The sequence below is a fragment of the Dama dama genome, chromosome 5 (genome assembly GCF_033118175.1).
Source record: "Dama dama isolate Ldn47 chromosome 5, ASM3311817v1, whole genome shotgun sequence".
NCBI classification, from domain to species: Eukaryota; Metazoa; Chordata; class Mammalia; order Artiodactyla; family Cervidae; genus Dama; species Dama dama.
The window spans coordinates 5121886-5146358 of NC_083685.1; the positions used below are offsets into that span (position 1 = coordinate 5121886).

At 44.4% G+C, this 24473-nt stretch overlaps 1 protein-coding gene and 1 long non-coding RNA gene across 3 annotated transcripts in view; one reads left to right on the forward strand and one right to left on the reverse strand.

Moving 5' to 3' along the window:
- ZNRF3 (zinc and ring finger 3) overlaps nucleotides 1-8042 on the reverse strand; it is a 168265-nt gene extending 160223 nt beyond the window's left edge. Inside the window, exon 1 of the mRNA XM_061141619.1 lies at nucleotides 7462-8042. The gene's annotated coding sequence lies outside the window, so the exon portion shown is untranslated. The remainder of the gene's footprint in view (nucleotides 1-7461) is intronic.
- Nucleotides 8043-12938: 4896 nt separating this feature from the next.
- LOC133056368 (uncharacterized) lies at nucleotides 12939-18983 on the forward strand. Of its 2 annotated transcripts, XR_009692794.1 has the most exons (4): nucleotides 12939-13085; nucleotides 14065-14356; nucleotides 15126-15193; nucleotides 18756-18983. It is a non-coding gene; the product is annotated as an uncharacterized LOC133056368 (long non-coding RNA). The 2 variants fall into 2 exon arrangements; XR_009692793.1 differs by lacking the exon at nucleotides 18756-18983 and having other exon boundaries at nucleotides 15126-18589.
- Nucleotides 18984-24473: the final 5490 nt, after the last annotated feature.

A 24473-nucleotide genomic window follows, 5' to 3' on the forward strand; every position in this document is an offset into this window, starting at 1 on the left:
AAGTGAAGCGTCATACCAAAGTAGCCCCAGATTTGAATATTGCTGCTTGTCATTACAGAGTGGAATAGAGCTCTGAAAACTCTTGTATCAACAATGAAATACCCTAGCCCAGTTTGCCACTCACTGCTCCACAGGTGGCAGAAGTCAGAGAGGCAGAACTGAGCCACTGCAGCCAGCATCACCTCTTTGTTTTGAGTGGTAATATAGTTCCAGCAGAACAACATCATCTGCGACTTTCCCTGGCCATCCGGTGGTTAAGACTGCACGCTTCCAGAGGGCACGGGTTCAATCCCTGGTTGGGGAACTAAGATCCTGCATGCCATGTGGCCAAAAAAAAGAAAAGAAAGAAAGAAAAGCAACATCATCTGTTGCATTAGACTGTTGACAACTGTAACTTTTATTTGCAAATATGGTTTTCTAGTTCTATAAGGTGTTTACACCTAGTGTTATGCTTCTACATTTTAATAATAGCACTTAGTGATACTGTGACAAGGGGAGGGTCAGGAAAAAGTGTTTTCCTTTTTTAAAAAGAGTCCATTTATACATTATCCAGGTTTAAGGAACAAAAGCCTCCAGGATAAAGCCCAAATCCCTAGGCAAGACTTCAAAGGCCCTTTGTGATCCGGTCCCTGAACACGTCTCCCGCCTCATCATCTCTACAGCCCCCCTTTCTCGAGTCCCCTAAACCACTTGGAGCTCCCCAGCTTAACATATCTTGCTCTCTCAGGCCTTGAATAAACTAGGAATCGGTTTGGCTCCGTATAACAGAAAGCTCAGCTTACAATGGCTTAGCCAAGTAGAGGTCTTATTCTTCTCATGTAACTGGAAGTCCGGAGCTGGGCAGCCGAGTGCTGGTCTCATGGCTCCGCGATGCCAACAGAAACCTCCTTTATTGAAGGACAGTTGGTTTACAATGTTGTGTTAATTTCAGGTGTACGGCAAAGCGAAACATACATTCCTTCACAGATTCTTTTAAAAAACTTTTTACTGATGCTTATTTCTGGCTGTGCTAGGATTTCAAGGCTGCGTGGGCTTTTCTCCGGTTGTGGCAAGTGGGGTCTAGCCTCTAGTTGTGGTGTGTGGGCTTATCGTTGCTGTGAACTTTCTTGTTGTAGAGCACGGGCTCTGGGGCTCATGGGCTTCAGTCGCTGTAGTTCCCCCGGCTCCAGAGCACAGGCTCGGGAATTGTGGCGCCTGGGCTTAGCTGCTCCACAGTATGTGGAATCTTCCCAGATCAGGGATCAAACCCACGTCTCCTACATCGGCAGGCGGATTCTTTACTACTGAGCCACCAGGGAAGCCCTTCTTTTTCAGATTCTCTTCCATTGTAGGTTATTACAAGATATTGAATATAGTTCCCTGTGTGAGTTTCTGTTAATCCCAAACTCCTAATTTATCCCTCCCCACTTTCCCCTTTGTAATCATAAGCTTGTTTCCTATGTCTGTGAGTCTGTTTCTGTTTTGTAAATAAATTCATTTTTATTATTTTTTAAGATTCCACATATAACTGATATCATATGATAGTTGTCTTTCTCTGACTTATTTTACATAGTATGATAATCTCTAGGTCCATCCATGTAGCTGCAAATGGCAATATATCATTCTTTTTTACAGCTGAGTAGTATTCCATTGTGTACATGGAACACATCTTCTTTATCCTTTCATCTGTCCATGGATACTTCAATTGTTTCCATGTCTTGGCTATCGTAAACAGTGCCGTAGTGAACGTTGGGGTGCATGTGTCTTTTTGAATTAGAGTTTTCTTCTTTTCCAGATAGATGTCCAGGAGTGGGATTTCTGGATTTTATGGTAGCTCTATTTTTAGTTTTTTGAGGAAACTTCATATTGGTTTTCATAGTGGCTGCACCACCTTACATTCCCACCAACAGTAAAGGAGGGTTCCCTTTTCTCACACCCTCTCCAACACTTAATTAACCAATTACTTTCAGCTGCACTGGGTCTTTGTTGCAGCACGAAGCTGTAGATCAATTTCGGGAAGGCTGACAGAGTCAAGAGGCCAACTTCAAGCTTTCTGTTCAGGAAGCAAGGAAAGAAATCCTGTTCCATCAGACTCTGATGCCCTTCCCCACATTCCCCACCTCACCCTCCTGTCACCTGCAAGGCTCCACTAATGTTACTTTTGCCCAGAAATTGTTTCCTCCTCTGAATGCCCTCTGAAAGCCAACAGGCTCTCTCTAGTTGTGGCACGCAGAGGCTACTCTCCTGTTGCAGAGTACAGCCTCTAGAGTGGGCTTTCTCCACATTTCTGACTACCCAGCAGTAAGTCAGAAACGGTCACAGTCACTTTTCCCTTTACCATGGGATCTGTCACACAGATGCTTTTAATCTTGATACAGTCAGATTTAACCATCTTTTCCTTAATGGTCTGCAGTTTTTGCATCTTATTTAAGAGGTCCATCTCCATTCTGATATCCCAGATATGTTTGTTAAAATTTCTGCTAAAATTGTAAGGTTTCACATTCCACAGTGGGAGCTTTGATGCATCTGAAATTCGTTCATGGTCTGATGGGACAGAGTGAGCTGATCCTGGTTTTTTTTTCCGTATAAAGAGTCTGTTGTCCCAACACCATCGCTTCCCTGCAGACCTGCTGGTCTGGTGTCTGGGCTGAGTCAAAGTGGGCCAGTTCCTCAGCCACAGGGCAGCCCTGGTGGGGCAGCGCCCTCTTTGGCATACAACTTGCAGTCAATGCTTTAGAAGCTGCGTGGATGAAGAAGACCCCCTTTAGGGTTTTTAGAGAAGCTGCTGTTTAAAACTTTAGAAAGTATGGGCAGAGAGTGAAGAGGAGTCCAAGGTCATAGTCATACAAATCCAGGCTTTAGAGTCAGACAGACCTAACCTCAGATCTCACTTTCCCTCTCAGATGTCTTATCTCCTGCTTCTTTATGGCTGCCCCTCCTGGGGACCCCCTGATCCAACCACAACACCACCCCCAGCTCTTCCCTGGCTGCCTAACTCTGCACCCCGCTCCACCCCCCCAATCACAGATGGTTCAGGTGGGTGCTGGACAAACGGAGCCCACTCTGAGACGCTTAGGCTGGGTTACTTAGAAACACACTGGGACAGCCAGAGATTCTAGTACAAGAGATTTATCGAGGAAGGACCCTAGGGAGGAACCTGGGAGGAACCGAAAGAAGCCGGACAGAGCCAGGGAGGAAACGGAGCAGATGCGTGCTTTCAGGAGAGGTCTAACCGCAGCTCGACCCCACAGGGAGCTCGGGGGTATTTATTACACTGCAGAGTCTGTCCTGCCCTGAGGCCAGGGAGCCAGACTTTAAACCCCACCCTGTTAGTCAGTCGTTGGCCAAGGGCCACCAGGGCTGTGTGTGTAACCTCCCAGGCATCTCCTGGCAGGGCAGCTCCCATTAGCTAAGAGAATCCTCCAGAGAAGGATGGAGCCATGAGCTTTTAGCAGCCAACACCCAGAACAGCTGGGAAGTGGGTGTACCAGTGGGCAGGGCACCAACAGAGTCCAGCCCAGAGACCAGATCTCCCTACATGCTGCAGTTCGTTATATACTAGAAAGGAATAGTTGAAACAGAGTCTGAGGATGTGATGATGGGAAAGGTTTAGTGAAAAATATATTCTTGGACATGTCTTCACAAAGCTTCATCAAAGAATGATCTATTTCACTCTTTGATGCCTGTTATGTAATGTTAGTTTAAATTGCCCTTTGGCTTTATTTTTTTTCTAGTGACAAAAGAAATATAGGTTCATGGTAAATTGTTCATATGCTAAAGTAATTTTATCTTAGCAAGTAATGTCAGATGGAGAAGAAAATGGCAACCCACTCCAGTATTCTTGCCTGGGAAATCCCAAGGACAGAGGAGCCTGGCAGGCTGCAGTCTATGGGGTCACAATGAGTCTGATGTGACTTATCGGCCAAACAACAAGTAATGGCATACATCCTAAAGGAATCAACCCTGACTATTCATTGAAAGGACTGATGCTGAAGCTCCAATACTTTGGCCACCTGATGCAAACAGCCAACTCATTGGAAAATACCTTGATGCTGGGAAAGATTGAAGGCAGGAGGAGAAGGGGTGATAGACAATGAAATGGTTGGATGGCATCACTGACCCAGTGGACGTGAGCTTGAGCAAACTCTGGGAGATAGCGGAGGCCAGGGAAGCCTGGTGTGCTGCAGTCCATGGGGTCACAAAGAGTTAGACAACGACTTAGTGACTGAACGAGAACAATGTCATACAACCTCTCCCCACACGTCCATCCTGAGAGAACCACCGATAAGAGTTAGAAGTGCATTATCTCAGCTCTTATCTATATGAGTCATCTTTTGGAAAGGTCTAGAAAGCAGAAGAGGTCTCATTAAATCTGATGCACTAGAAACCTTTAGCAAATACGTAATGGTAACTTTCAAAGCTCTCTTTCTGAGATGGAGAATGAGATGACGGTGTCTGCTCTCATCACAAATATTAACCACAGTTCTTTAGGCCATTTGAGAGGCAATATTTAAGCCATATGGTATGGATACACAGAAGTAAAACTACCAGTATGCAATACTCCCCTGATTGTGCGTGCAGAGAGCCCAAATGAATGAAACATAAACTGTAAAATAAAGAAGTTAATTTAGCAAGTTTGCTAGATACAAGGTTGATATAATAGCTGAATTTCTACACAAAAGCAACAATTTTAAAGTGAAATGTGGAAAAGCACCATGTATAAGGGCATCAAAATGAAAATATATAGCTCAGCTCAGTTCAGTTCAGTTGCTCTGTCATCTCTGACTCTTTGAGACCCCACGGAGTGTAGCACACCAGACTTCCCTGTCCATCACCAGCTCCTGGAGCTTGCTCAAACTCATGTCCATCAAGTCGGTAATGTCATCCAACCATCTCATCCTCTGTCATCCGTTTCTCCTCCTGCCTTCAATCTTTCCCAGCATTGGGGTCTTCTCCAATGAGTCAGTTCTTCACATCAGGTTCTACACAATGTCTTTACAGAGGCAAACAATTAACATATATACATTACTATATATAAAATAGATAAACAAGAGCCTACTATATAGCTTGGGATGTCTACTCAATACTCTGTAATAACCTATATGGGAAAAAGAATCTGCAAAAAGAATGGACATATGTATATGTGTAACTGAATTACTCTGCTATACACCTGAAACTAATACATTGTAAATAAACTACATCCCAATATAATTTTTTTAAATTTAAATTAAAAAAAAAAAACAACACACAGGGCTTCCTTGGTGACTCAGTGATAAAGAAACTACCTGCCAATGCAGAAGACACAAGTTCTATCCCTGATCCGGGAAGATCTCACATGCCACAGAGCAACTAAGCCCATGTGCCACAATTATGGAGCCTGTGCTCCAGAGCCTGAGAGCCGCAACTGCTGAGTCCACGTGCCAAAACTGCCGAAGCCTGCACCCCCTAGAGCCTGTGCTCCACAACAAGAGAACCCACCGCAATGAGAAGCCCACACACCACAACTAGAGAGTAGCCCCTACTCTCCGAGAAAAGCATGAGCAGCAACAAAGGTCCAGCACAGCCAAATATACATACATACATATAAGAAAAAAAAAATATATATATATATATATATAAGAAAAACAAAAAACAACCAACAACAACTATAAAACATTACTGAGAGGAAGTGAAGGATTTCTGAGACAATGCTTGAGTTCCTCATAGTGAACCTTTTCCTTGAGCCCGTTGGGTGGGTTTTTGTCCCCACCTGGGTGATGCTGTCTTTCTATAAGCACTGAACAAATTAATAGCAAAGGTTTACTTGTCAGAAACAGTGCCAAAGACGTGACATGCACACTTTCCCGAGTCTTCAGAACAGTCCTGTCCACTGTTATCTCCATTGTGCAAGAGGACACAGAGAGTCAGAGAGTTCCAGTAACTTGCCCAAAGTCACACAGACAGCCAACTCTCACCCACGCCTGTCTGACTTGGGTAGCAGGGCTCCGAATCACCACTGAAATGCTGGAAACTCAGTCCTAAGATTTCTACCGAGGCAATAATTTTGCATGCAAGGTTGTAGGAACGTTTGTAACGTGAGATTTCAGAAATTCCACAAAATGACCAAGATTGAGTCTCACGCCAGAAACCCTGCGTGGGAGTCAATCATTGGAATAGTTGTCACTTGCACATGCAGTGATGACAAATGGCCACTAGATGGCCCTGTAGCGCTTTACGGTGTCCGTGCCCTCTACCTCAGCCTCTTAGTTCCTGGTGGCCAAACCCCAGAAAAAGCAAAGAAATGAGAAAACTATGCAGAATGTGGGTGCATTTTTTTCAAAAAGCTCAGTGTACTACATTTAAAAGACCACCCTCTACTCTGAGATCATGCCCTTGTTACTTTGGGGGATGGTAATAGATGGTTACCCTTTCCTTACCAAATATACTTTCTTGGCAAAATTGACCTATCATGGGATAACTTTAAAAAAAAAAATTGGTGACTTCCCTGGCGGACTAGAGGTTAGGACTCCACGCATCCATCACAGGGGGCTCGGGTTTGATCCCTGGTCAGGGAACTAAGATCCCACATGCTGCAGAGCAAATCCTGCCCCCCTCCCCCTGCCTGGCCCGCGGACCTGCTGACCTCAAAAAAAAAAAAGAAAGAAAGAAAGAAAGAAAAAACACTTACTAAACTGTGTATTCAGAGAGTGTGGGATCAGTAAAGTACTAGCTTCTCAGCAAAAATGGATCCAGGTCAAACATCTTAATGTGGTATAAAGGTTCTCAGCCCTCCAGCCAGCGGTCCTTGAAAAAAGCTACACTACCTAAGAAAGTTACAGACATAAACACCACACTTAGAAGCTTTTTTAAAAATAGTGAAATGAAAAGTTGATAAAAGAATCATCAAGTCGAGAAAGTGCAGAGAGTCAGTAAGAATTTCCCAAGGGAAATATTGACTCAGCTGGAGTATCAGGAAGGTAGGAAGATGTGAGGAGATGGTTCTAGAGAGAGTGAGTAAGGCAAGAAATCTTTTTTTTTAAAGTTTATTTATTTGGCTGTGCAAGGCTTTAGTGCAGCATGTGGGATCTATTAATAGTTCCCCAACCAGGAACTGAACCCGTGCCCCTGGCTTTGGGAGCACAGAGGCTTAACCACTGAACCACCGGGGAAGTCCCCAAAGGAAGAAGTCTTGTATAGAGTTGCAGGTCAAGGCACAACTAAGGGATCGACAAGAACCTGCCCAGGCCTGGGGATGTTCTGAAATGGAAGGAGAGGGAACTGGGCAGGCTTTTACTTTGCACTTAAAGATGGTGAGTCTCTGGGTGTGGCTAAAAGGCATCAGAGCCACAGGGATGGGTGTAGAAGACCATCCAGTTATGGACACAGCTATTGTTCTCTACATTTTTTTTTCTTTTTTTATAAGAACTGTTAAAATGTGAGCCCCTCACCCAGCCTGGCCTTGCTTCCAGGTGTCTAAACTGCCTCCTGCTGCCCACCACTCACCAAGTCAGTCCGCTTCTGTCTCCCGGTGTTTTCTTCAGAGTTTCTTTCGCTAATAATTTCCGGCGGGAAGGAGGCTCAAGAGGGGAGGAGATAAATGCATACTTACAGCTGATTCATGTTGTTGTACAGTAGGAACCAACACAACATTGTAAAGCAATTATCCTCCAATTAAAAATAAAAACCAGTTATCTCCTTAGGCCCACTCTGTACGGTCACGGTTCTAATCACTGTTGGCCCTGAATCTTCACCACACGAATAATCCCTTCCAAACTACCGATGAGGAATCTGAGACTACAGACAGCTGTTGGGGATTCTCCCAAGGTGGCCTTTCCTCTTGGTCATGCAGGCGGATCCTGGGTTCCTCCTGGGCCAGTCCTCTGGGGGCTGGGCCGGGCACAGTTAATCTGCAGCTTTGGGGTGTGTGGAGGAATTGGAGTTTGAGGTCCAAATGGGGAGAAACAGGGACAGTCCCCAGGTGTCATTTTTAGGGAAGTAGGAGTTGAGTAAGGTTCAGCTGGGAAGCTGAGGTGAGCATGTGAGAGCAAGTCAGCCGGACCGGTGAGTCTGGGAAGCCGTGCTGAGAAGAGCCTCACAGACCAGGGGAGTGATGGGTAAGAACGTTCTAGGGTTGTGGGCAGGAGGACTGTACAACACCTGGAATCTATAACCACAGAGGGTGAAGGGCAGCAAGAAAAGAGGCTGGTCCCAGGAGTTAGACACAGCTGGAGATGGAGGAGACTGTCCCTGCCTAGGGCCCTCTCTCCTGTCTTGCTGTTCCTGAGCTCTTTTTACCTTCTAATTAAAAAAAAGGGGGGGGGGGGCATGCTTCACGGCACAAGGGATCCTAGTTTCCCAACTAGCGTTTAAACCGGAGTAACCTGCATTGCAAGGCAGATTCTCAACCACTGGACCCCCAGGGAAGTAAGTCCCTGGCTGATTCATTTTTCAGTGAGAGTTCTCTTCCTGGCTTGCCAATGGCAGCCTTCTCACTGTGTCTTTACAGGGCAGGGAGAGAAGAGAGAGGAGCTTGCTGGCGTCTCTTCTTCTAAGGACACTAATTGTATTGGATCAGGGCTCCTCTCACCTGATATCGGTCAGTCAGTTCAGTTGCTCAGTTGTGTCCCACTCTTTACGACCCCATGGACTGCAGCACACCAGGCTTCCCTGTCCATCACCAACTCCAGGAGATTGCTCAAACTCATGTCCATCGAGTTGGTGATGCTACCCAACCATCTCTTCCTCTGTAGTCCCCTTCTCCTCCTGCCTTCAATCTTTCCCAGCATCAGGGTCTTTTCCAATGAGTCGGTTCTTCACATCAGGCAGTCAAAGTACTGGAGCTTCAGCATCAATCCTTCCAAAGAATATTCAGGACTGATTTCCTTTAGGATGGACTGGTTTGATCTCCTTGCAGTCCAAGGGACTCTCAAGAGTCTTCTCCAACAATTCAAAAACATCAGTTCTTTCGTGTTCAGCTTTCTTTATGGTCTAACTCTCACATCCATATATAACTACTGGAAAAACCATAGCTTTGACTAGATGGACCTTTGTTGGCAAAATAATGTCTCTGCTTTTTAATATGCTGTCTAGGTTGATCATAGCTTTTATTCTTCTCTTCCTCCTTTTAATTTCATGGCTGCAGTTACCTGCAGTGATTTTGGAGCCCAAGAAAATAAAGTTTGTCACTGTTTCCATTGTTTCCCCATCTATTTGCCAAAAAGGGATGGGGTTGGATGCCATGATCTTCACTTTATGAATGTTGAGTTTTAAGCCAGTTTTTTCACTCTCCTCTTTCAGTTTCATCAAGAGGCTGTTTAGTTCCTCTTCGCTTTCTGCCATAAGGGTAGTGTCATCTGCATATCTGAGGTTATTGATTTTTCTCCCGGCAGTCTTGATTCCAGCTTGTGCTTCATCCAGCCCGGCATTTCCCATGATGCACTCTGCACAAAAGTTAAATAAGCAGGGTGACAATATACAGCCTTGACGTACTCCTTTCCCAATTTTGAACCAGTCCATTGTTCCATGTCTGGTTGTAACTGTTGCTTCTTGACCTGCGTACAGATTTCTCAGGAGGCAGGCAGGTAAGGTGGTCTGGTAGTCTCATCTCTTTAAGAATTTTCCACAATTTGTTGTGGTCCACATAGTCAAATATTTTAACATAGTCAACGAAGCAGATGTTTTTCTGGAATTCTCATCTGACCTCATTTAACCTTAATTACTTCTTCCAAATACAGGTTAGGGCTTCAGTGTGTGAATTTGGGGGATGGAGGGGCAACTACAACATTTGGTGCATAGTAATAATACACTAAAAATCATTTGTTCTTTATTGAAATTCAAATGTAACTGCATATCCTACGCTGTATCTGACGATCCTACTCACACAGCTGTGGTTTCTGATGCCCTTTGGTGTCCAGGACTCCGGGATCAGCCAGCTCAGTAATCACGACGGTGTTGCTGGGGTTGGGGGGTGGGGGTGTGGTTACCATCCCTGCTTTCACCCTAGGAGGAAGTCATGCCTTGAGAGGTTAAGCAAGTTGCCCAGAGTCACACAGCTACCAACTGGCCCGGGCAGATAGATGAGGCAAGAGTCAATCCGGGTGAGGCAGGGTCCAACCCAGAGCACCTTACTGCAAAGCAAGGCTGGTGACCACCTTGTCAAAGCCTGTCTCCAGAGAAGGCTACTATGGTGCTCAGGACCAGGCTCTGTTAGCTTGAAGCACATAAAGTTCTCTGAAGTGAAACTGTGTGTGTGCACAGGCCACAAGCCCACACCTGAGTAATAATGCAACCTCTTCCCCTCCAAAAACTGTATTCATAAAACAAGCAATGAGATACCAGCAAGCTGCTTTTCCAGGCAACACCTTTAAAAATGGATGAACTCCCTGGAGAAGGAAATGGCAACCCACTCCAGTATTCTTGCCTGGAGAATCCCATGGACAGAGGAATGCTACAGTCCAAGGGGTGGCAAGAAGTCCAAAAGGACTGAGCGACCCAAAAGACAATGGATTCCAGGTTCCTGAAGGGCCAAGAGGTCCCTCTTCTGGACGGTAAAGCTGTTCCCTGGCCTTAGAAGACAGGTCCCAGGGAAGTTAAAAAAAAAAAAGAAAGAAAGAAAGAAAAAAAAAAAGAAAAGTGGATGAACTGACTCCAGGAAAGTGTGTCAAATCAGTCAAAGCAAATAATGCTGGAGTGGGAGGCAGGGTTATTTTCCTGGTGGTCCAGTGGCTAAGATACTGCATTCCCAATGCAAGGGGCCCGGGGTTCGATCTCTGAGCAGGGAACTAGATCTCATAAGCTGCAACTAAGACCTGGTGCAGCCAAATAAATAAATAAATAGATATTAAAAAAAAATACTGCTGTGTCCTCTGCCTTTTTTTTTTTTTTGGTCCCATCACTAAGCTTTCACAATCTTAGTTCCTCAACCAGGGATTGAACTCGGACCCTTACTAGTTAAAGTTCAGAGTCCTAACCACTAGACAACCCAGGAATTCTCCACCTTTCCTTTTTTTAATTAACTTTTTGGCAATTTTAAATGTGGTATATTAACATCAATAAAATGCACAGATCTTAGTGTACAATTAATTACTTTTGGACAGTTGTATATTTTCTGTAACAACCGCCCCAAAACAAGATGTAGGCAATTTCCATCATTCCAGAAAGCTCCCTTGTGTGTCTTTCCAATCATGCCCTTTCCTCCCCGCACATGACCCCTGTTCTGATTCCTGTCACCACAGATGAGCTGGTACCTGAGCATCAGATGAATTGATTCATATAGATCATGTTTCTTTGTATCTAGCTTTTTAACCTTTTGTTTTGTTTTTGAGTGGGGTGAAGTTCACATAACATAAAAAGCATCATTTTAAAGTGTGTGATTCAATGGCATTTAGAACATTCACCGTGGTGTGAAACCACCACCTCTATCAAATTCTAAAACATTTTCATTACCCCTCCCACCGAAAGCAGGGGTCCGCACCCTCCGGGATCTAATGCCTGAAGATCTGAGGTGGAGCGTATGTAATACTAATAGAAATAAAGTGCCCAATAAATGTCATGCACTTGAAATCCTGAAACTATCCCCTGCCCAGACTGTGGAAAAATGGTCTTCCACGAAACTGGTCCCTGGTGCCAAAAAGTTTAGGAACTGCCGACCCCCCAAGGAGACCCCGCCCCCAACAAGCTCTCACTCTCCAATCCTTTGCCACCCCCAGCACCTGGCAACTGATCACCTGCTCTCTGTCTAACCTTTACTTTTTATGGCTCATCAATCCTCAACCGTCTGGTAAAAGTCCCACGAGTAGAGAGGGATTATTAAAAAAAGAGCCAAAGAAGAGAAAGCAGAAGGACAGAAGATCAAGCCAGACAATCAACCCATGAAGAAGGACGGCATTCCAGACGATCAAGCCTTGAAGAAGGACAACATTCCTAACCAGGAAGAGAAAGCCTATTCTTCCTCTTGAGAGAAGGCTTCTGCTCCAACCAGTCTTAAAGCCTGCTCCAGTGCTATCTTGGCAAGTGGTGTTTATTTTCTTATCAACAAAGCACAGTCCAGGGGCAATGTTGAAACAAGAAAAGCTCCACAGCTGGCTCTCTGTACAAAAGGCATTGACATAAAAACCAAAGTAAATGTTAGCATCCTGGAAACAGCAGCAGGTGTTTTAAACACAAGAATAGCAGCCGGTTTGGGAGAATTGTGACCACCTGCTAAGCAGTATCTACTTAGAATTCATCTAAAATGGTCATCATGGGGATGGTTTCTGACTTCTGGGCATGTTCTGCCATTGATCTTCTTGCTCAGTCTTTCTTTGCAGGGGATTTCTGGAAAATTTTCATGTTTTCTAAGCAGATTCTTGTTCACCATCATGTGCTTAGCACCTAATCCCTAAGATGATGCTTGGCACAGAGTGTCTCAGTCACTCAGTTGTGTCCAGTTCTTTGCTGTCCAGTGGCACGTGGGATCTTCCCAGACCAGGGATCTAACCTGCATCCCCTGCGTTGGCAGGCTGATTCTTAACCACTGGACTGCTGTTGCTTCTGTGTCATAGATATTTGTGTGCATCTCCTCTTGGACAGTGGGTTCTTGGACAGATAAGGTCCACGTGTTAATATCTCTGTATCATCCAGGTAACTAGTAAAGAGCCTTTTAAGGTTCCAAGCATTCACTGAATGCTTGCAGAATTAAGGAATCACTAATAATTCCCAACTAGATACCAGTATTGAACTAAGCTTGAACTCTAAGAGGTTAACCCTCTTCTTTTAAGTTTGTTAACTTCTGCTTGAATTGAATCTCAATGTCCCTGACAATAGCAACAAGAAGTCAAAGGAAAGGGCTTTCATGGCCGTGATGGAATATTCCAGAATTCTACTGTGCCTTCTGACTGTGATTCCTTGAAAACCCCTGTGAGATGGGTCCTATAATTATCCTTGGATGAGTAATGGGAAAACAGAGGCTCTGAAAAATTAAGGACTTGTCTGGAGTCACAGAGTGTGTGAGTGGTGAAGTTCATACTTGGACCCAGGCAGCTCAATTCTCCCCTCTGCAGGCCTACCCACCAGTCCGCACTGTCCAAGGCAAACTGACCACTGCAGCCAGATTCCCGTGTCACCAAGTTGACTTCCTCCACTTCTAGGTAAGGAACAGAGATGGACAAGAGGCAGCACTAGGACCAGTGCTCTGGGCTCCCGGCTCCCAGTCCACAGGCACCTTCTCCTGTTTGCCTCTCAAAGGGAGGCCTCTTGGGGACCTTGGGTGCCCTGCCTCGAGGCCTCCAGGTACTATTTGCTCAGCTGGGTGTGGGCTCTGCCTGGCTCCCAGTCTGCTGTTTGCACAGTAAATGTCACCCAGTCTATACCCCCACCGGGGGACAGGAACAGCGACTGAAAGGAACCTTCTTTTGCTGGTTTCGGACACCTTGACTTGAGTTTTCAGTTTCTGTGTCATACCATGCAAATCGCTGAAGGTGGGGGTCGACTCAGAGGTGTCTTGTCCTAAAACCAGTGGGCCTGGCCCGGGTCCTTTCTACACCTGTGCAACCTCCAGAAAGCTGGACAACCTCTGAAGTCACAGGGATGCAGGTTTGAAACCCAGGTCGACCATGTGACCTTCGGCTTACCCTCTTAGAGCCTGATCTTCCTCCTCTGAGAAACAGAGCCGATTCCTACCTTGCAGAGATACGAGAGCAGAGGCTAGGAGTTATGCACCATGCCTGGCTCACGTCCTGTAACCGTTCGCTCATGTTCTAGTACTGACTTATTTCACACATCCTCATGCTGGTTTCTTTGAAAACAAAGGGAGCTCCGCAACTTAGGAGGGCCCAAACGAGGTTTCTTGGTCTTTGTAACCCTTATTTCCTATCACCGGGCTTCTTCTGGGAACACAGTTCCAAGAAAACTTTCAGAAGCAGAGAGCAAACAAACAAGGAAGATTTTATTTTATTTATTTTATTTTCCACCCTCCCGGTCCCAACAAGGAAGATTTTAATCTGTTAAAAGAGACGGCAGATTCTGCCTTTCTCGGGAAGGCCGCTGCCTGCGGCTCACTCATCCACTCATTCAGTAACTTAACCTCCCTGATCGATTTCCAACCAGCGGTTCCTGTTTTCCAACCAGGATATGCAAACAAGAGCACTTACTGGAAAGGAGGTCTCGGGGCCTCTGGATTTCATCAGCTGCCCACTCTCCCAGGAGAGCAGGTGGAACCAGTCGAGCCAGAGGCCAAGGCCAGAAGGCAGGCTGAATATTTCAAGGTCTGTGGGGCCTCTTCCTCTTGAGTTTTTAATTTCAATGGGATATACATAAGAAATGCCAAGGAGGAAGCAGTTGATTTGCGGTTGCCAAGCCAAGAAGGGTACAGAGGAAAAACAAGATGAAATGGAAAAGGTCAACAACCTCATTGTGCAAAGTGAGGAAAGCTGCGGGGTGGGGGGAGGGTGGCGGGATGGGGCACAGAGGCAGATCCCAGAACCCCAGGCTCCCACCTGGCTCCTGACCCCAAGAGATAACTCCTCCAAGGGACTCAGGAGAGGGACAGCACCCCCTGAACTCAGATACCCCAAAGTCCCTTCAGTCTCCTTTAAGGAGAGAAGCAGAGTAAGGAACTGGGGAGGCAGTGAGTGTGCAGAATTGAAAGCCAAACAGGGGAAGGGTGGGGAGGATGGGAAGGTATCCTTTCTGTCTTTCCTGTCTCCATTTCTAAAGAAAAGTTATTGGTTAAAATGAAAATATCAAGGAAATCTTGAAGGAGGCTAAGGATGAGGGTAAGAAAGAGACAAACGATGTCTCAGGAGAGTTGGAATAAGTATACCGAAATCCAGAAAGGTCTTCTTATCCACTCAGCCTCAGGAACGGTAGCAGGTGTCGAAGGTTGAATATATGTTGTGTTAGTTTCAGGTCTTTTTTAGCCCCAAATGAACTATTACTGCTTTCTTGAGATTGTAACTCAGGGGCCAGGTGGCATCTAGCTTCTCTAGTAGGGAGAAGGAGCAGGGGGAAAAGTAAAGCTAAATCCTACACAAACTCCTGCTCATCCTTCAGGGCCTCATGAATATTACCTCCTCCTGGAAGGCCTCCTGATGGCCCTGCCGAGTTAGGCCCTTGCTCCTCAGTCCCACTCCTAAGGGTTGGTTGCAGTTATACAACATTAGTCACTTACTATCTCTCTCCGCTTCTAGATTCTGCTCCCAGTGAGAAGATAAAGGCAGCACAGTGCTCAGGATGAATGACTGACTCCAAAAAAAAGGTTTTTCTGGCTGTGGTTCTAATTATAATGTTGGAAATACCAGTTCATTGCACAGGGAACAGAAATTTAAAAAAAAAAAAAACTACTGAATGCAAATAGTTGAGCACAGGTGAAGGATGGAAATTTTCAGGGAAGCTCAAGTCAGTATAAACTGTTCTCCTCCCTCTAGTCCTGGTCCCTGGAGGAATGGGGGGACATTTGCTGATCAAGATTAGGAGTGTCCCTCTAGAAAACTGTTTTCAATTTCTGCCCCCCAAATGTTTAAAGTTACACTTAGACAACACACTTCCTGCAAGCCTGAAGAAAGTTGATTTTTCAAGACACTGATGAAACACCTCAATTGAGAAATTTTATTTTCATTCAAAGCTGTGCCCAGGGTGGCTGTCTTCTCTACCCGTTTCTCAATTCTGGAAAGTAAAGTCAGATTCAGAGGCCCTTCGACTTGTAAAGTCACCCGGTCAACTGGAAGGTGAATCTAAAGGATCCCTGACATGTGGCTTTGGGATGTTGGAGAACCTGCATTCATTCCTTCTGTGGAGGTGCATGTTCCCGGATGGTGCTGCCCTGGGTGGGGGTCTGAGGCTGGCAGGTGGGCACTCCGGTCACCAGCGTTCTGTTATCTGGTGCCGAGGAGGCTGTTTGTGGGCGTGAAGAACTCAAACAGGGGGTTATCTCTGCTGATGTCAGTTTCCTTCAGATTCCAAGACAGGGCCGCCCTGGGGAAGTGAAGGGGCTCAGACTGGACTGCCTTTGCTTCGGAGCCTGGACCTAAACGCAACAATCTCCTTCCTGTGTTCCAGGCACTCAAGCACTGTTATGTTGCTTTCATGCACATCCCTGTCTTTTCGAGTAAAAACAGACAACAGGCTTCCCAGGGGATCCAGTGGTAAAGAATTCACCTGCCAATGCAGGAGACGCAAGTTCAGGTCCCTGATCCGAAAAGATCCCACCTGCTAGGAGCTCCTAAGCCCGTGTGTCACAGCTCCTGAGCCTGTGCTCCAGAGCCCAGGAGCGGCGACGGCTGAGTCCACGTGCCACAACCACTGAAGCTCCGGCACCCCAGACCCCGTGCTGAAGCCACCGCCGTGAGACGCCCGCACACACCACTGGAGAAGAGCCCTGAGATCACTTCGAAGCTAGAGAAAAGCCCGCACAGCAGTGAAGACTCGGGACAGCCAAGAATAAATAAATAGTTAAAAACAGACAACAACAATGAAAAAAAAGCTCTTGAAGAGATCCATGGTGTATTCCTGGTCCCCCAGCAGAGCCAAACACTAACCTCCACCCCGTGCTATTCAAGTTTGGCGGTCAGACCCCCACCTCTGGCTTCCGTGCAGGCACAGACCATGACAAGGGCTTTCAGGAAACATGTTGTAGGTCCTAAGGATTGTAATAAACTCTATAATTCTGGAACTCTAGGTTGGAAAATACAACTCATTTTCAAACACAAAATGATTCTGTTTAGTATGAAGCAACAGGGTCCCTCACTTTTTTTTCTGGCTGCGCCTTGTGACTTGTAAGATCCTAGTTTCAGACCAGGGATTGAACCCAGGCCCTCAGCAGTGAAAGCTCGGAGCCCTAACCATTGGGCCGCCAGAAAAGTCCCAACAGGGTCCCTTTTTAAAAAACTGGAGATCCAAACCTCTTCCTCCCCAGATCCTGCAGCCTTGCTCAGCTGTTCTGTGCAGAGCAACTCCCATGAGTCCCCCCCACCCCCAGGTATGGCATCATCCAGGCCCTGCCCTGGAATCTCACTGGAGGTCACAGGTCTGTGTACCGAGGCAATGTTGGCAGTTCTCTGCTGGGAATGTTGTCCTAGGTTACACAGAGAGAACTGGTTATCGGTAGCCTGTGGCCAGGTCCAGCCCACCCAGGGGTCATGTGGGCCTTTTGTCCTCTTGTTGGGGGAGAGTGAAGCTGGGGAAAATTCACCTGGTGTCCATCCCTATGATGCCTCTCCTACATCTCATCCATCACTATGGTCCACCTTCATGGGCACTTTTCTGCATGTAACCAGTGGTCAAATTTTATATTCAGACATATTTTAAAGACTTGGACCCACCATTGCTCTACTTGGCCATCTGGGACCTGTCAAAACTCCTGGCTACCAGATATCAAAAGATAGAAGAAAGGATGAGAATTGTGTGAAACTAGGGAAAGTGTGGGAATGGCACATGGTGTGAAGGTGGATGACCCTTGGTGAGAGTAATACCTAACAGGAATTGTGATGCTTAATTGTGATGCTTTCTCTGTGTCACGAACTGTGTTTAACATATTATCTTGGTCGACACTTGATTCTTATTTTCCTAATAGGGAAATTGAGGCTCAGAGAGGTCAAGTAACTTGTCCAAGGTTACCTAACTAGTATGTGTCAGAGCTGAAAACCTGTCCGATGTCCATTTGTCTATGTCGCTAGTCCAGGCCTCCAGCCTCCAGGTTGCAAGGACCGTCCTTACAGGGTCTGGAAATGGAAGATGCATGGTCTCTGTTCCAGTATCTCGGAGGCAATCGTAATTCTTGTCCTCCGCTCCAAAAGCTTTTCTCTTCTCATATTTCCTTTATTCTCCAAACCAGAGTTTGGTCTATATTTTACCCAGCTGACTCTTGGAGCTGCATAAATCCTAGATGTTTTCATGAAAAAAAGTTTATGAGAAAACAGAAAATGTACAGCTTGCTGTCTTTCCCCACAGGAATATTAGATGTACAAAGTCAGATATAAATAAAAGACAGGAGGATTCTTTTTTTTTTTTTTTAATATTGAAAGTCCCTGGGCCATTCTCAAGAAATCCGGTCTCCTATGAGCCAGGTCAGGATAAAACTCACAGCATCACCTAACGGGAAGGCCATCTCACCAAAGAGGGAGGGATTCAGTTGCTATTATTTTAGAGTCAGAGCCTCAGGGTTTATGTATGTGTCTGGGAAGGTTTAGTTTAGGTAAATCCAGTGCTGTACAGATAAATATCACTTACGAAATTAGTCATGAAACATTTTGCAAAAATAGATATACCATATGAAAGTGAAGCAATCAAAACCAAGGCAGGATCCTAGAACAGAAAACAGAAAGTAAGGGAGAAACAGTTGAAATCCAAATAAGGTCTAGAGTTTAGTTAATAGCACTGTGGCAGTGTTGGCATTTTGACAAATATAACAATGGTAGTGTAAGTTGAAAACATTGTGTGCGTGTGTGCTGAGTTGTGTCCAAGTCTTTGTGACCCCATGGACTGTAGCCTGCCAGACTCCTTTGTCCATAGAATTTTTCAGGCAAGAATACAGGAGTGGGTTGCCATTTCCTACTCCAGGGGCTCTTCCAACCCAGGGATCGAATCCACGTCTCTTGTGTCTCCTGTATTGGAGGTGGGTTCTTTTTCACTGTGCCACCTAAAAAGGCTGATAACATTACGGGAAACTAGAACTGTTTGTGTAGGGGAGTGGGGCGGGAGGGTGGCATGAGGGAATTCTATTGGCCTTGTAACTTTTCTGTCCATCTAAAATTATACCTAAAAAAAGTCTATTAAAAAAAATTTCACAACCAGCACATTGACACTGGTATTTATTTTCTTAGGACTAACGAAGGGTGCCTGCCCCACTGAAACGTCTTTCAAGTAAGATAAAACTTGCTCCTCCTGCCGCCTTTGAATCTTGGTGTCAATAAAGGTACCGACAATGGAGAGTCTGTACTTCAAAAATACAAAAACAAACATTGACCCATTTACTGCTCTGGGTCAATGCCAACTGTAAAAGAGAGTCATGTCATATCTTTTCACTTTTCAAACAAAACTTTTCCTTTTGTTACTGTGTGCGCCCTTTCAGGCTCTGTTTAATTTACTGAGCAAATGAACAGCAGCGTTTTGCAGAAGCCAAAGGAGTATTGAATTTCTTAGAGCCCTAATACACACAAATGAACTTCAGGAAGTGTTGCAACTCTTCTCCAGAAAGGGGTGGGCAGCCCACAGGATTGAAGGAAGCATCCGCCAGCACCACCAGGAGGACTTCCTGCCCACAGGCTGGTGTCTTGTTACTCAAACAGTTCAAAAACATCTGCCTTTAAACACACTCATGAAATTAAAAGCACTAGAATCACTAGTCCTAGCAAACCAAACAACTTCATCCATTTCTCGTGGGTAATGAATCCCTGTGCATTCAGGTCAGTTTCTTAGCTGTGACAAACAGACCACAGTCATGTAAAAGGACAGTATCAGGGGAAAAGGGAGCTGGGTGAGGGGTGTACATGGCACTTTCTGACTAAAATACAACTGTGATTCCATTAAGGAAACAAAAATAGTGTATATAGACTTTGGCTTTTCACTCTTTCCCATATCATTTAAGAATTTTTCATTTCTCTTTGTGAGACTATAAAAAGTTGTCTTACAATTTTTGCTCTCCTTTTCCATCCAATTGGTGTTTATAACAATAAGCCATGTAGCACTTTTCTGCTAGAATCTGTCTCTTGACTAGAGCATGAGTGCCTATAAAATAAGATACCAAGCAAAGGCATGGGACACAGGAGTCTCTAACAGTGAGTGTCAAAATCATGGTATCAGGGAGCCAGGATCCCTGAAATCTATTCCCGTTATTGTCCTGGACCATTTTAATATCTGTTTGGTCAACGGACAGGGAGATCACAAAGATGAGTCAGATGTAGTCCCTGTCTTCAGGGAGCTTACAGTTTAACACGGAGATCTAGATAGGTAGTCAGTACTGCCGATGATCATAGGCAGTGTTGCTGGAAGTCTATGCAGATGCACAGCGGGGTGATTTTTGACACGAGTTTAGAGCAGTGGATCTTAACGGTGGAGGGGGAGGGGAGGTCTCGGCTCCCAGGGACACCGATTCTGTCCAGAGACAATTTTGGTTGTCATGATGGGGAAGGGTGGGGGTGGGGTGCTACTGGTATCTAGTGAACAGAGACCTGGAATGCTAGTAAAATTTCACAATGCACGGACAGCGCCTCACCCCACAACAAAGGATTGTCCAGCCCCAAATGTCATTAATGATGAGGTTGGGAAACTATGATTTAAACAGAGAGAGGAAAAGGACATTCCAGAAAAATTATAGGACTGAAGTATGCGACAGATAAATAAGTGGGAAAAGTGTAGCCTTAAGGTGATTATTTTGCCCCTTAGAACTTACAGGTTTTGTTTTTTTTTTTTTTTTCTGGCCACAAAATAGTGATGCTATAATGCTAAGTGACTCATCTCTTTTCCTGGTATTGGAAGGGAACTGATAAAAATTATGTCTCTGGGATCCACCTACTTCCTGTCACTCTACTTCAGCATGCTTCTTCCTCAGCAGTACTAGGAGCCCATTCACAAGAACAACAAAGACAACTGTTTGGAAAATCTGATTTAGGGCAGCATGATAAGTAAGTGTCTATAAAAGTGAGGATTGTGTTGTATGGCAGATAATAAAAACCCAGCCACCATGATAATTCTACTTGTCACACATAATTTGGGATCTGTAAGTAGGCAGTCTAGAACTAGGTCAGGGCTAGATGACCACTCTGTGACGGCATCAGGAACCCAGACTCCTTCTGGCTTTACTCTCTGACATCCTTAGTCTGTGGCTTCCTCCCTCATGTTTGCAGGGTGGCTGGTGAACTGTCTCAATCTTTCCACTGTCATCAGCATTGCAGGCAAGCAGCATTGCCTGGGGGAAAGGAACAACAGTCAAAAGGTGTAAGACCTCCCAGCAGAGTCTTCATTTAACCAGTTTTCCTGGAATCTTCTCTGCCTACTACTTCCACTTATACACTGGCCTGAACTTCATTCCACATCTACTCAGAATTTGCAGGGAAATGGGAAGCTGAATGTTTTCTGTTAGGCAACCTGTACAAAAGTATTGTTACTATTATTTTTAATAAGGAAGAAAAATACAATAGATGTTGCATAAATAACTAGAAATATTGCCTTAGTGCCTTAAAATGAGCACAATTTAGGCTTTAGTAATGAGTCCAAGACAGACCAACTTTGCCTTGAATTCTGCTTTCAAGAAAATGGTATTATGTAGCAATCTGCCAGAGTAATTTAAAAGATGTTCTGTCTTTTAAAGCATATTGCAAAAAAAAAAAAAAAGCATATTGCAGACAACCTAACAGTTTAATAACCATTTAAAAATATATTCACTGAATGTCTAATGTGTACTCAGCACTATACTAAACACAAAGAAGTGTAACACATGCTTCTGTTTCTAATGAGCTTTTTGAAATCCAGTTGGAAAAACATAACAATGTGTACACAAATGGAAAGCTAGGTAACAATGAAAGAGTTAAATAACAGTCTGTACTAGCAGTCTAAGAAAGCCTTGTGGGACTTCCCTGGTGATCATCAGTTAAAGAATCCACCTAGCAAGGCAGGGGACACGTGTTTAATCCCTGGCCCAAAAAGACCCCACATGCCACTGGGGCAAGTAAGCCTATGCACCCCAACTACTGAGTCCATCTGCCCTAAAGCTCGTGCTCCAACACAAGAGAAGCCACCGCAGTAAGAAGCCAAATGCTGAGGGCAGCGCACAGCCAACAAAGGCCCAGCGCAGTCAAGAATAAAGTGTTTTGTTTTTCTTTTTTTTAAAGAAAGGAAATCACTGTGGTAACAATTAATTTAAGGAAGAATCATCTATGGATCCTAGAACTTTGAGTGAAAATATAATGAGGAACAGGATAGCTAGAAATCTTAAAATATCTTTCTACAAATATCTTTCTTATTCTTAATCAGTACCAGTACTAATTCACTTCAGGGGCTACTATGGTAACCAACTGGTAAGAATTAACATCACTAGTTATGGGACTAATGGTCACCTTGTGCCCCCGATAGAATGCACTGACAAGAACACAGCATCACCCTGTGCATTCCTGCCCATTCTACTTTCCTTACAGGTTTTATCTCAATGCAACATAGGTTTATGCTTAAAAGTCTACTGTTAAAAAAAAAAAAAGTCTACTGTTGATTACCTAATAGGCTTCCTTGCACAAAAAAAATATATATGCATCTTAAAGCTTTTTTCAAACCACAAAAAATTATTTTGCATGGAGCTACTGTAACAATTTAAATCATGACAAATTTTATAAACCTTATCAAAACAACTTATATTCCAAAATTTGGTAATTATTAAACAGAATAAAATACATTGGAAATGTATCTTTCCATCATGTATTAGTGGATTAACAGTACTTATTGCTAGAGTGAGGCAAGATTCAACATTAACTTTATTCCTTTTTTTTTTTTCATTAAAAGAGTGCCCCCAAACCTTGTTCGTATACCTAAATGGATAGGTAAGGAAGGCATATTTGGTTATAACAATGCCCTTCAATTGTCTGAACATCTTTCAAGTTAGAAGCCAATGATAATGATTTATCATTAAAAATTATGCTATTGAAGTCTCTGCTGACAACTCAATTTTGTCTATAACAAAGGAGTAGAACCAATGGAGTTGGAAAGGGATTTGATACTCAGTGATGAAGGTCATTTCCTTTTCCAGTCTCATCACTAGTAGCTTGATAGGTCTGTTTGTTCCGAGCCCCAGAGATTTTTCTACCTCAGGGCAGTGCACTTTGGGAAGATTAAGCATGAGTGAAGAGTGTTACAATGGAGACTGTGAAAAAGAGAGGTAGGAAAAAGAATAAATAGGCAGGAACTTCCCTGGTGGTCCAGTGGCTAAGACTCAGTGCTCCTAATTCAGGGGGCCTGGGTTTGTTCCCTGGTCAGGAAAGTAGACCCTACAAGATGCAACTAAGAGTTTGCATGCCACAACTAAGACTTAACTTTAGGATTAGGCTTAAGACCTGGTGCAGCCAAATAAAGATTGGAAAAAAAAAAAAAAGAATCGATTGCCACCTGTGGTCAGTGGTTCCTGTAGTAGATAGAGCAGTTCTTGAATTTTAGCTTCAGATTGCTACTGGGTTGTTTTGTTGTAGTTTTTTTGCATTGACATTTATTTAGACTTAACGTTCTAAATTAAGACGAGAAGGGGATGAAGAAGGATGAGATGGTTGGACGGGATCGCTGACACGATGGACCTAAGTTTGAGCAAGCTCCGGAGGTTGGTGATGGACAGGGAGGCCTGGCGTGCTGCAGTCCATGGGGTTGCAAAGAGTCTGACACGACTGAGCTATTGAACTGAACTGAATGTTTTACTCTTTCTTGCATTTCACAAAGACTAAGAACTTTGTATTTTGTATATTTTAGAACTCCAATCACAAGTGCCTTGTTCTAAAATAGTAATGGCATCTGATGCAAGAATTATCAGAGTAATCTTACAGAAAGGATATAAAACTGTTCAAAGGTTTGGACAAGAGTGTTCATGATTCCATGGACAAGCAATCAGCACTGGGTCCAATGACTGTTTCTGAGTATGATTTAACGTGTTTATCAAAAAGATTTTTTAAAAAGGGCCTTGAAAACAAAGCCGGGGGAGTCAGTTTCAACATTCTATTTCTACCCCCATTGACCAATACTAAAATGCAATCCATCGACCTTTCCTCCTCTGCCCCAGCTCTTGTACCTTTTCCATATGGTTACTTATTTACACTATGCGGGACTGATAAAATCCTCATGCATTTTCTTTTAAAGTCTAAATGATTTAAATTTCTTTTAGTTGCCTTGAGATTTCTTATACAGTGCCAGACATTCTTTTGGCCTTCACAAATATTAACTTAAAAGTCTTCATGACATTTACATGGCTTTTCTCAGAACCTCTTATGGCTTTTCAAGGTCCTGTAACAGGAACATGTATGTCTCAACTAGAAAGTATTGTGAGGAATTTTTCCCTAAATGTTTCAGGGCCAGGAGTGAGTCCTACCCCTGCATGCACTTTAGGACCCAGTTAGCTCAAGGCTGATGAGGTTAAAAGGGAGGCTGGCTGCTTTGTCCTGGTCTCTGATCAACTCTCATCCCTTTTCCAGTCAAACGAAGCAGCCTGTGCTCAGGACACTCCGAGGTGGGCCGACTCAGTTTAAATAAAGTCACTGATTTTACTCCTCCGGTTTGCAGGAAGAAAATACTAGGAGACTCACAGTGCAGCCTTGGGGATGACAGAAGCCGTGCCTTAAAGGGGCCTGTATATTGAGAGATTGAATTTTCATTCATTCCTTCTTCCCAACTTGTTTTCTCACCATCAAAAGAACTGAAAAGCTAGTCTGACTTAGTAACACCAAAGAATTACCTGGAAGCATTCTTTCACTCTTTACATATCTTCCAACCACCAGAGATTCACTCACTTCTGGGTCCCTTCAGGGCTTTCTCTGGTGGCTCAGTGATAAGGAATCCACCTGCCAATGCAGGATATT